Source organism: Arvicola amphibius, chromosome 7 (genome assembly GCF_903992535.2).
Source record: "Arvicola amphibius chromosome 7, mArvAmp1.2, whole genome shotgun sequence".
Lineage (NCBI taxonomy): Eukaryota > Metazoa > Chordata > Mammalia > Rodentia > Cricetidae > Arvicola > Arvicola amphibius.
The window spans coordinates 59,358,584-59,372,277 of NC_052053.1; the positions used below are offsets into that span (position 1 = coordinate 59,358,584).

The 13,694-nt window shown below is 40.8% G+C and overlaps 1 protein-coding gene across 1 annotated transcript in view; it reads left to right on the forward strand.

Moving 5' to 3' along the window:
• The window catches only part of Itgb8 (integrin subunit beta 8), a 96,226-nt gene that overhangs the window by 44,835 nt on the left and 37,697 nt on the right, over nucleotides 1–13,694 (forward strand). The gene's annotated exons all lie outside the window — the stretch shown is intronic.

A 13,694-nucleotide genomic window follows, 5' to 3' on the forward strand; every position in this document is an offset into this window, starting at 1 on the left:
TTTTGTTTTTGTTGTTACATTTAGCTATGAAGCTGGTAGAGGGTAAAGAGGCACACATACCACAGTGCACATAGAGGTCAGAGAGCATCTTGCAGGAATCCATTCTCTCTATCTGTTATGTCTGTTCCAATGATTGCATGACCATTGTCAAGCCTAGTAGCAACTGTTCATACCTGCTAAGCCCAGAAAGGAAACAAACTTTTTGTTTTCTTTCTCCACTCAGAGTGTTGGAATAGAGTAAATTCTCCATAAGTACTTACATGATGCATTGATTCTTTAGCTAGTAGGAAATACAAATTTGTTAAATACTTTGAACTTTTGCCATGAACTTTTAAACACAGAACTACCATTTATTATTACCATAATTACCTTTAACAGTTTTGTACTAGCATCTGAGATTAGTGTGTTCTTTTCCTCAAGCATTTCTCTGATATCTCCCCTTCTATAGCAGTGTGTTCCACAGGAATCTGACACATGTTGTAGCACTGGAAAACATCCATTCCCCCAGGTACATAGAATTCCAATATGTGAACTATATACAAGATGTCGAAGTACACAGATATGTACCACAGAGCTAAAAGACTGGTTTAAAAAAATAAGAAATTGCTTTCAACTCTTCATTAGTTCACTGTGGTAGCATGTCAGTTTTTGCTTTTAATAATAATAATAACAAATTCCTGTTACACTTCTCATCTCACTCTAAATGCTGAACTATTTTTTCCAGACTAATTAGCTATTAGCAAAGCAAAGTCTTTCTTTCCTTGGATATGTTTTTAGCTCCTAGGTTCTTCACCATATAAAATAATGATACATTACAGCTCAATATGGAAGTATATAAGCACAAGCAGGAAAAAGATGCATAGCCAGTAAAAAAAAAATTAATTCCGTTGGTAAAGATTTTGGTTCTTGCCATATACTATTGAAAAAAAAAGGCAATATTGACTCAATCCAGTGTATTCACTAAAATCTGCCCTTAACATTCCAATAATTACATGTCTCACCTCTAAAGTTATAATTGTCTGATCACTTCTAATGACTTTTCTCTCTACCTGGTTTTACAACAGGTTCAGGGCCTCTAGTTTTCTAATCTCTCCTAGTCCAGCTGTGGGAGTTAGAAGAATTACTCTGAGGGGACCCTGCCATTTAGGGGAAAGGGGTGAGGGGCATGGACCTGGGGGAGAAAATAGTACCTGTTCTCCCATCTTAATCGGTGGTGGACATGGATTAGCACATGGTTGAGGTAATGAGTGATCAGTGAAATCCCACAGTAGTGAGCATAAGTGGGTTAGTAATGGCGTGAGCAGGTGATCAGAGGGGAGGTTTTAGGTGGAAGGCCAGGGGTTAGAACCGGCCGTCCATACATGAGTTCAAAGGGTGAAATAAACAGCGGGCTCTTTGGTAGGGCCCTGAGTCTAAGAAGGGCCAAAGGTAAGAGCTTTACCCAGTCGAGATGAAGTTCCTGTGACAACTTAAGAAGGGTGTCCTTTAAAGAGCGTTTGGCGGGCTCTACCTTACCTGAAGACTGAGGATGGTACGGGATATGAAAATGCCAAGGAATGTCGAGAGCCTTGGACAGGTTTTGAGAAATCTGGGAGGTGAATTCAGGACCGTTGTCTGATTGGAGAGAGTTTGGAATCCCAAACCGGGGAATGATTTCTCGGAGAAGAATATCGGAGACTGTCTGGGCTCTCTTGTTAGTAGTGGGGAAGGCTTCAACCCACCCGGACATTGTATCCACCAAAACCAGAAGATATTTAACTCTTTTGACTGTAGGCATATGAGTAAAGTCCAGCTGCCAGTCAGTTCCTGGAAGAGAGCCCCTAGCCTGATGGGTAGGAAAAGGGAAGCTACGGTATTTAGTCTTAGGATCTGACTTTTGACAGATCTGACAGGAGGTAGTAATGGCCTTTAGAAACCTTATATCCTCAGGAGTAGGTTGGAGATGAGCCTTAACAAAATGGAGTAGGGCTTTATTATTAGGGTGAAAGAGCTGGTGTAGGTAGGACAGGATCTGCTGGGTGTCGGGTGTCTGTGGGAGTGTGGGCTGTACTGTAAGGACTCCCTAGGGATACGGAAGTAGATCTTGGCTCTGGAGTGTTGCTGTCTTAGCTGCCCTGTCAGCCTGATTGTTTCCCTTGGAAACAGTAGAACTGTGGACTGATGAGACCGGCAGTGAATAATTCCTATAGCTTTAGGGAGATGAGAGGCTTTTAATAAGTCTATGATATGATCTGAATTAGTTATGGATCCACCTTTTGTTGTAAGAAGCCCACGCTCCTTCCAGATAGCTGCATGGGATAAGAGGGACGAGTTAAATCCAGAAGATGAAGAGCTGGGCCTTGAATGAGAGCCCGTTGGGGTCTCTGGAAGGGTTTTATGATTGAATGTAGTAAGGGCTCATTCAGGGAGCCCAGAGCTGCTTCGTACAGGGGACGAGCTAAAAGGGAAAAGGAAGGGATCCAGGACCGCAGGAAACTGGCCACTCCCAGGAATGATAAGACCTCCTCTTTGGTCGAAGGAACTGTAAGAGATTGAATTAGTTTTTTTTCTGTCTAGAGTAATAGCCTTTTGGGTTGGGGTTATGGTTAAACCCAGATATGTTACCTCAGTAGTGGACAGCTGGGCCTTAGAGGATGAGACTCTATAGCCCCTTTTGGACAGGAAGTTTAATAGGGCGGCAGTGTCCGTCTTGCTGATCTCCAAAGACGGGCTGCATAGGAGAATATCATCTACATATTGAATTATTTTTGATTTATGGAGGGACAGTGAAAGCAGATCAGAGGCTAAAGCCTGGCCAAAGAGGTGTGGGCTGTCCCGGAATCCCTGGGGAAGGATGGTCCAGGTGAGCTGGGTGGAGAAATTAGTGTCTGGGTCAGTCCAGGTGAAGGCAAAGATGTTTTGAGATTGAGGGCTAAGGGGAATGGAGAAAAAGGCATCCTTAAGGTCTAGAACTGAAAAGTGGGAGGTTCCTGGAGGAATATTGGATAAAAGTGTAAAGGGATTAGCAACTACTGGGTGATGAGGAACAACAGCTGAGTTAATAAGCCGGAGATCCTGGACCAAGCAATAAGTCCCGTTAGGGTTTTTAACAGCCAATATAGGGGTGTTGAAAGGGGAGGAGGTGGTACGGAGCAGTCTTTTCCTCAAAAGGTCAGAGATAATAGGTTTAAGTCCTCTACGGCTCCGGGAAGAGAGAGGGTACTGAGCTTGAGTAATGTATCTTGTGGGCTCCTGTAATTGAATGACCACAGCGGAATGGTGTTTAGCAACAGCAGGATTTTGAGTGTCCCATACCAGAGGATCCACCAGGGAGGCTGGAAGAGGAAGAGAGGCGTTAGTGTCAGAAGGCTAGGGAGCCAGGAGCAGCAGCAACTGTGTCATCAACGAATCTGGAACAAAGCGGGTGGAGGGAGCGAAAGATCCATGGTGGGAATAGCTGGTTTTGAATTAGCAGCAGGTGGCATAGCTAGAAACATGTGGGCAGACGAACAACGAGAAAGGGCTGAAGGATCTGTCTTGAGAGCTAGGTAAAAGAAAGCACAGACGTATATTAGCTCCTTACATTTGCCTGTACGGTAGCAGTGGTTGGCTAACTCCCGTAAAATATTAGGGTCGCAGGTGCCGTTAGGCGGCCATTTGCAATTTCCCTCTAAGGAATACATGGGCCATTTCTTTGACCATAGACGTATTAGCTTTGTTTGGCGAACGCTTGGCATTAAAGCCTTTAGCGTGGGGCTTGAGTGTTTCTAAAAGCTGCCCCAGTGGGGATGAGGGAGGAATTGGTTTGGACGGCTTGGTTCCCATAGCTAGACCGTGAACACGCCCACAAAAAAACTGTGGCACTTCAAACCTTACAAGGACCGTACCTGTTAGGCGAAATGCATGAAGATGGAACGAACATTCACACATGTGACCCAGCATCCCAGCGCCATGTGCGGAATGTTATGCTTGGCTGGCTGAACCCTCAAGCCTACTACAAGGACTGTTCCTCAGACAGGAGGGGTGCAGCAAGACCAAGCTTCCGTCCTGGATGAGAGATCACACCTTAGTGATCACATGGAGAGTCAGAAGCAGGGAAGGAAGAAAAGAGAGAAAAAAAGCCGGGGACCCTGGGCCCTCGGTCACGGGCGAAGTAAGAGGCTTTTGCCGTCTCAGGTACGGGCAAATCCAGGAACGCAAGCTGGATTGAATGCTGGCGAAGGGGACCAGAGAAGTCCCCCCCCACCCTAGAAACAACCAACAGGCCGCAGAGCGCTCAGCGATGACTAGTGGGTAGGCCAGGGTCCTTTGGCCAGCTGGAAGGGGATAAACTCATGATTGAAGCCGATGTTGCTCGCAGAGCTGCGTACAGGCAGATGTTGAGATGTTGAGCACGTGGCCTTAGTCTGTAGGGTCTCCGGTCCTCAGGTCTTAGATCTCTAGGTTCTCAGCCGGTCCTGGCCCAGTCTGGGGGAACCAGGCTGGCGCCTAGCCCGGAGCCCCAGTCCCGAAATCTGGGGGACGCAGTCGTCAGGTTCAGCACCAATGTTGTTCTTTCTGGCTGGTGTGTACCACAGAGTCAGAGGAAGGAGGCCTGGGATGCTCGACCACGTGCGTGGGAGGGTTGTTTATTAAGGGAAGGGAGTGTTCCACAGTGCGGGAGGGGTGGGCGGAGGGAGGAAGGAAAAAGGGAGAGAAAGAGAAACAGAAGAGAGAAAAGAGAGCACGTGACGGGGTTTTTTAACTTTTAAAGGGGCGCGGTGTTCCTGGGAAATGTAGTTTTCCGGTCCGGCAGGGTGAAACTGATCCTTCTGGGAGGTGTGGTCCTCATCCCATGAGAATCACAACCTCATAGTCAAAGCCTTAACAAAAACTATAGCAATTCAAATTAGAGCACATCTACAAAGAACCACTGTGTCCAGACAAACAAAAGAATATGATGTTCCCACACAAGATGTTACTGTGACAATTACAGGTCTCCATCACCACTGTTAAATTAAAGATATTCAGCAAAGGTGAGATAATTTCAATTATGTTCAAATGCAGTGTTTCTAAACAAAGCTGCTAACTTTATTTGCTAGGTGACTCAGTTTTCTGTTGTCATGACAGAACATCTCAGAGAAGGAAATGTTTGTTTTGGTCCATAATATCAGTTTAGACTCAGAATTCCTGGGCCCCAGAGATGGCCCATAATGGCAAGAAGATGAGTCCTGTTTAGTTCATGATGGTCAGGGGCAAAGAGAGAGAGACGAGGGGTCCCAATATCTTTCCAAAGGCACACCTCCAATGACTAACTTCATCCAACTAGGCTCTTCTTTCTTAAATGTTCTTAAATGTTCTACCAACAGCCTTGGAGCCTGGATCAGACATTTAACATATGGGACCCTTGCAAACATACAAGTTTCAAATTGTAGCTTAGTGTTAAAGAAAGAAGTTTAAATATTTAATGTGCAGACATTCCCACATGCTTCATAAAGAACTTGAGATTCAGTTAGATTTACATGAGTCAAGTTTCCTGTCTTATTCGTTTTAATGTCTTTAGGGTTTTAATCAAATTTTTTATTGCATTTGTGTGTGTGTGTGTGTGTGCGTGTGCACACATGTGTGTTTACAGTCATCCATGATGCAGCTCATGATGGGAGAACAAGGGACAATTTGTAGGAATCAGTTCTTTCTTTCCATCATGTGAATAACAGGGATATAACTTAGGTCATCAGTAGGAGGCACCTTTATAGGTTGAGCCATTAGCCCAGTCTTCAGTGTTTTCAGTTTAGTCCATGAGCTATCTGCTCTTGCCCTTTCCCCAACTAGTACTAGGATGCTTGAACATCTTTTGTAAGCTTACTATTACTAACCATCCTTAACTCTAGGATTTGGGTGTGATTTGCTTTTCCATGTAAATAAGGCAATGACCCTATTTTTATAATGAAATACTAATGTACAGCAGGTCATCCTATTTTATATCTTATTTATCACTAATAACTGTGACTATATCCTTTATATTCCCTGCTCTTTAGGAAATATTTGCAGTGTAAGTAACTATAAATTGTACCTTTCCGTTTATGTGTTCATGCAATTCACATATGCCATAATTACAGTTTTCCCCTTTTGTAAAAGCTATATTAATGATTTAGGTCTTCTGAAATTATAAGCAGCCACCAGAGGCTTCAGAGAAGAAAAGCAGTCCTTACCCTAAGGTTATTTAGAATCCAGTGAAAATATCGATGATAATTACTAACATATATGTATTTACTATGTGCCAAATATGGAACCAAATATTCTGTGTAAAGATATCTCATAGTAACTTTTAGAAATTGAAAGAAGATATAGATACCATGTCTGAGACCTCATAATTATTTGGTGAACATTAAAATGATGGTATGATTTAGTTGTTAGGGAAACAAGACACAGAAGCTCAGTCTGGTCCAAGGAGGAGTAGCTTAGTGAAGAGTGTCTTAAAGCAATAATTACATGAAGAAAGGGAGGTTAGTTTACTGCAAGCAAAAGGAACATATACAGAGCATGGAAGTGTGTGCTTGTAGAGTACTTCTGGAGGCTTACAAACAGTTTTATCTTGTTAGACATTAAGATGCAGATGGAATCAAGATGATGAGATGCTTCAATCTGCCACTTGATTAGCTACTTGAGTACATTAAGCAGGCAGTGACATATACAACTATGAGTTTTAAAAAGAGAGCATCTCGCTGGGCGGTGGTGGCGCACGCCTTTAATTCCAGCACTCGGGAGGCAGAGGCAGGCGGATCTCTGTGAGTTCGAGGCCAGCCTGGTCTACAAGAGCTAGTTCCAGGACAGGCTCTAAAAAAAAAAAAAAAAAAAAAAAAGCTGCAGAGAAACCCTGTCACCCTGTCTCGAAAAACCAAAAAAAAAAAAAAAAAAGACAGCATCTCCTTTGGGTATATACCCAAAAGTGGTATTACTGGGTCTTGAGGAAGGTTGTTTCCTAATTTTTTGAGAAATTGCCACACTGACATCAAAAGGGGTTGTACCAGCTTGCATTCTTACCAGCAATGCAGAAGTATTCCCTTCTCCCCACAACCTCTCCAGCATAAGTTGTCATCATTGTTTTTGATCTTGGCCATTCTAGGAAGCTCAATCATACCACAAGGACATGTGTTCAACTATGTTCAAGCAGCTTTGTTTGTCATAGCCAGAACCTGGAAACAACATAAATGCACCTTGATCAAAGATTGAATAATGAAAATGTCGTACATTTACACAATGGAATACTACAAAGCAGAAAAAAAATAATGACATCTTGAATTTTGCAGGAAAATGGATGGAGCTAGAAAACATTATTTTGAGTGAGGTAACCCAGACACAGAAAGATAATTATCATATGTACTCACTCATAGGTGGTTTTTAAACATAAATCAAAGAAAACCAGCCCACAAATCACAATTCCAGAGAACCTAGACAACAATGAGAACCCTAAGAGAGACATATATAGATTTAATCTAAATGGGAAGTAGAAAAAGACAAGATTTCCTGAGTAAATTGGGAGCATGGGAACCTTGTGGGAAGGTTGAAGTGGGGAGGGGAGAGGCAGGGAGGGAAGAAGAGAAAAATGTAGAGCTCAATAAAAATCAATAAAAAAATCAATAAGATAAAAATCAATAAATAAATCAATAAAATAAAAATCAATAAATAAATCAATAAAAAAGAAATAAAAAAGACAGGGTTCATGGTATAGTGACTATGGAAAAGCAGCACAGCAAAGGACAGTGACCTGAGAAAGCAAAATGCAGGCAAAAGCCAAGAGAGAGAGGGTAGAGTCAGGAAGAGTTGAGCTTGAGGCCAACATGAGCTACATAGTGAGCTGTCTGTTAAAAGGAAAAGCTGGTAGAAAATGAGATAAGACAGGAGGGGAGGGGAGAGATTCATAAAGGAAAGAAAATACCAAGGAGGAAATGTTATGGTCAACCCCAGATTGCAATCAGTTATAAACATTTTCCACAATAATCTTGACTATCAACTATATTTAGTGGTTTGACTGTTTAATGTGGGAGATGGGGTCTAAAGTTAGCTAGAAAATGTGATTTAAATCATACATACACACACACACACACACACACACACAAAAAGGGGGGCCATCTGACAATATTTTAAGGATACTTACATAAACACCCACCCCAGGATATTCTTCATATTCACCTGCCCTCCACAAAAAGAAGCTGATGAAGACAAACAAGAGTATGTGCCATGGCCACAGGGACTTGAACAAAACTGAGCATAGTCAGAAACTAACTTCTCATTGCCTAAGATTTCTTTTTTGTGAGACTGGTAAAGAAAGAAATAATCAGTCATTGTCCTTTATCCTCAACACTCAAAGCAGAGTGGCTTTAGTGGCTATGATCAACTACAAAGCCCACTCCCAGTGACATATCTTCTCCAGCAAGGCCATACTGTTCAATCCTTCCCAAGCAGTTCTACTGACTAGACATATTCAAACATATGCACTATGGGGGTTATTCTCATTCAAACCACTCTACCCCTGAGAAGATAATATTATTTAGATACAATTACCTTGCAAATCATTTTGTCACTAATTAGAAATGTGTTGCCATACACAAGAGTTCCACACTAGCCCAGAATGGAGAATATCAGAAGTTTATTTATTAGGTGGTAGACTCATAGAAAGAATAGTGATCCACAGTCTTTTTGCATGTACAGGGAACTGGAACTGAATCCAGCAGCAAAGGGGTTCTGTGCATACCTTTTGTCTGCATTTGTAGTACATGATACCACACCCAAAGTGGGCCAGTATATTACAGGCTATTAACTGAAGGAGTTCCCATAGCACCACACCCTTTTGTCTAAATAAGAGAGTTCTAAGCCTAATACAAAACTATATACAGTAAGAACAAATATCAAGTTTAAAATTTAGAATTACAACCATCATGAACAACATCAAGGAAGAAGCATACGCTAAATGTTTCAATAGTTATCCTATCCTAAGGAGTCTAAATCTAATATTAAAAATGGCTTGGCTAAGTCATGAGAGGAAAGTAACTATGACCATCTAGTCTTCAACCCTATCAGAGACCTGAGAAAAGAAATAATATTACTTGAGTAAAAAGGAAGTGCAATGAAGCAACTTTCAAAAGGTGCAAGAAATGACTGAGACAACTGGCTACCTTGGCAATCACTCAAAGTCTCATTTACAACTTTGGGACAACCATCTTTGGCTAAGGCCTAGAGTAACTGACAGATCATTTTTCAAAAGCAGGAAAAATTTCAAAACCATCTTCTCCTGTCTTGCTAAAGTTTGGAAGTTTTTTTAAACCTATATCCTGCTCCATTCTGAACATCATGTATTTTTGTTAGTGGTCAAGGCAGGGGCAGTTCTTTGCCTAAAGAACTATTTTGCCAAGAAGAAAACAAGCTTCAAGTGGAGTGTCTTTGGTACCCAACATTCTCTTGGGAATAGATCAGTGCTGCCAGGAGCAATTGTGTCTCACTTAAACATAACCCTAAGTTATTTAAATGTTATATTCTACAGTTCTTTGAAGCGTCTGAAGATTACCTATCTATGCAAAATACAGTTGCTATGCATCTAAAGAACATTATTAGTCTAACTATAAGCATCACAAACATGGATGACTATTGACCTGTAATTCTTAATACCTATATAGCTTAAAGAATAAGGTTTCATATTAAAAGATTAAACAATCTTTAAACAAATGTGCAGCAAATGAGGACAATGACCTCAAAATACAAACAATGTATAAATATCTTGATCAGAGGTAGAAATGTATAGTGTAATATGATAAATATATCCTAAAGTTATATCAATATACAAAATATCTTAAGCAGAGGTAGAAACATGCTTGCATATAATATGAGAAAATAACTTTGAAAAAGTGCACAAATATTGTACACAGAAATAGGAGCATATTCACTATAACAAATATAACTTGAATTTTGTATATATATATATATATATATATTCAAATATATATATCAATATACAAGAATCTGTACCAATGTAAACTGTCTATAAATAATAACTCACAAGTATTCTCACTATTACTCACTATTATTATTAGTGTGAACATGTTCACACTAATCTACATATTATCCCATCCAATCCCCTTTCTTTTCAAAAGAGATTCCTGTGTCTACTTAATTTCCACCCCAACCCTATACAATTTATAACCGATGCCTAATATATGTCTTTAACTCTGAGGACAAACTTTGTTGGGAGAGGGGACGTTGTCTTCTAAAATTACTTCTAGCTGTCATGGGGGAAATGTTATTTATATGGGATCCTGTAAAAACTAAAATGATAATTAAGTTCCAAGACTCATGTCTGGTATAATTGCAAATAGTGTCTGAATAATTGGTAGGGTTTTCCTGAAGTTCTTATTTGAAGTTCTGGCCAGAATGTTGTAAGAATGTGAACCATCTCAGCTAACTAAGTTGGAATTATCTTGAGCAGTTTGTAACACAAAACTTATCTTAAAGTGGTGCTGTCAGCATCATGATGGCATATCAACCAGGTGGAATTGTGGCAGAACCCCATCTTCTTCCTGGAAACTTCAAAGATTATTGCAGAAAAATGTATTGTTCATTGGGGGAAAACTTAAATATTCATATATTAATATTCATATAGACATATTCAATGAAAGGTACCTTAGAGACAAAAATACATATGGGGAGAAGTAAAATTATTTGAAAGCAGAGTTTTGATAATAGTTGTCCCTAAATTTTATCTTGCTTCTGTTCCATACCAAGTGGCTCCGAATATGAGACAGAAACTCTAAATTTTTCTTTTAACAACATGCTTGGATTTATAGAAGGACAGAGCCATTGTCCAACTCCAAAGCCAGCTTTGATTTTGAAGTGAGCCACAATTATCATCATACTGAGAAGTAGGGAAATATGTATGTTTAGGTAGTGAAATTTTACCCTGCAGAGAATATTCTCTTTGCTTGGTGATTCTTTCTGGATATTTATCTTTTTTTTATTTAAGCTTCTAGATGTCTGAGGTCTCTCAACTTTTTGAAGATGGGTATCTTCCTGCAATGACAAGAACAGAATCCTGCCCCAACATTTATGATATTTCTTTTTTTTTTTTTTTTTTTTTTTTTTGGTTTTTCGAGACAGGGTTTCTCTGTAGCTTTGGAGCCTGTCCTGGAACTAGCTCTTGTAGACCAGGCTGGTCTCGAACTCACAGAGATCCGCCTGCCTCTGCCTCCCGAGTGCTGGGATTAAAGGCGTGAGCCACCGCCGCCCGGCCATTTATGATATTTCTACACCACTTGTAGGATTGTCATCTCTGTGGGTGAACTGTCATTTTTCTTTATAAGAGGTTTTTGTTGTTGTTGTTGTTGTTTTGTTTTTTCAAACTTAATCTTTGTTTTTGGTATCCATAGCTTTTCTTCTCCTGTGGAAACAAAAAAGAAATCTCTTTCCCAACATAGCACATCTCCTGCTTTTCATTCTTAGGTCAAGACATCTGGCTATCAATAATAGCCAGACGGGTAATTAAGCTGTGGAAGGGTAGATCAGGTGTATGGGGTGGGAGAAGGACTCAGTACTTCTGGGCAAGGCCTGGCAATGGCGTGAACTTTGGCCACTGGGTTCCAAACTGTTGCTGTACAAAAGAGTTCCACACTAGCCCAGAATAGAGTGTAACAAAGGTTTATTTATTAGGGGGGTAAACTCACAGAAAGAGTAGTCATCTGTAGGCCTCTGTGTGTGGGGAAACTGGAACTGAATCTAGCAGCCAAGCCCCACCCCCATCCCCATGCTCATGATTTTTGTCTGCATTTATAGTACATGCGACCACACCCAAAGTGGACAAGTATCTTAAAGGCTATTATCTAAAGGACTTCCCACAGTAGAAATGCATGAAGTTATTATTTTTCATTTAATTATTGTTATGTTAGTGGATATTTTGCCTGCATATATGTTTGTGTACCATTGTGCACAGTACCCTCAGTGACCAGAAGAGGGCTTTGGATACCCTGGGACTGGAGTTACAGATGGTTGTGAGCAACACATAGTTCTGGAAATCAAATCCGAGTCCTCTGGAAAAGCAGCTGATGCTCTTTACCATGTTAATGGTCTTAGCCATGTTTTTGACTCAGGAGGCTCTTTTTGTAGGTGGAAAAATCAAGCGTGGTAAGTTCTTGCTTTCTTTCCTTAGCCGCTACTGTTCGTAAAACCACTGGCTAGAACCAGCAAATCCTTGATGAACCTGGTGTTGCTACTTCATACTGGAGTTCCATGGTGCACCGGCTCAGTTCTCCTGTTACTCTCATAGCTCCTTTGATAGCAATCTTGGGAAGCAAGACAAGCTGAGTACACCAAGCTAGGCTGTGGCCACTCTATAATTAAATAGGACATTTTGAAATCTTATTATTTGGATATCCTAAAGTTTCCAGGTCATCTTGTTAAAGAACCACTTATAATTTCACAAAGGACATAGGCTGGGCCGAGTGTGAATAATGGACTTAAGAGTGACTTTGGCAACATTTAATTATAGAATGGTTTGATCAGCTAATATGTACCATTTATGTAGAGTATATGAATGTAGTATATCTATCTCATCATAGCTCATCTCACATAGTTCCTCTAACATCAAGAGATTGCTGCTTGTGTTAACAACCAGATCGTAAGCCATGTACCTCTATACATTTCTCTCTGAGCCAGCTTAAGCAAGCCTTTTTAAATGTCATCTTGTTATTGGTCTGTGTTGACTATACTCTAATATAAACAAAGTGGAGGTTCTAGAGAGGAACACAGTGTTTACAAAGCCACGAGACAGTGTCTCTACTGCCTTTACCCATGGAATATTACAAAACCCATATCTAATTCATTTCTCCCACATATATAATTATCTAATACAAAGACAACCTGAGAGTACATTGCTGATAATATCTCAAGCTCACAGGCAAGGAAGGCATGAAAAATCAAGCTTGATTCTATCTTAACAAGCCGTGAGATTTGGGATCAGCCTGTCTAGGGCTATCTACCCTGAACTGGCAAAACCTCACTGGAAATTCAGGGATCTTGAAATGTAAAAATAACTATTACTGTTCTCTTGTGCAATGACTAAAATGGCCAAGTATAGAAATATTTATTTATTTATTTATTTATTTATTTATTTATTTATTTTTGGTTTTTTCAAGACAGGGTTTCCCTGTAGCTTCTAGAGCCTGTCCTGGAACTAGCTCTTGTAGACCAGGCTGGCCTCGAACTCAGAGATCCGCCTGCCTCTGCCTCCCGAGTGCTGGGATTAAAGGCGTGCGCCACCACCGCCCGGCCAGAAATATTTATTTTTAAACAACAACTTGTGCTATTGAGGTCTTAGCCCATGCTGAGGGCTCACCCATGTACCTGTGCTAAGGCCAGCATCTAGGTAAGCCAAGATTCTGTCATAGTAGACTCCAGGGCTTTCTCACCACTGCTCTTCTGCTGAGGCAGTGAAAGAGTTTGCTGGCTAGGCTCTTAACAAGTGTTGTCAGCACAGGTCCCCTGTGTGGCTGACATTTTCTGGAGTGCCTTCAGTAGTTTAGGCCCCTAAAGATGCCTTTGCAGATGCTGCAAAAACTGTGTCTTTCACTGAGGTCAGCACCCCATACTTTTGCTGAGTTCCTTTCACAATCTGCTAAATAACTGCTCCATCTAGCATCATCTGTAAAAACACAGTCATTCAATGTCAGCCGGAGTCACCATAAACTGCAATG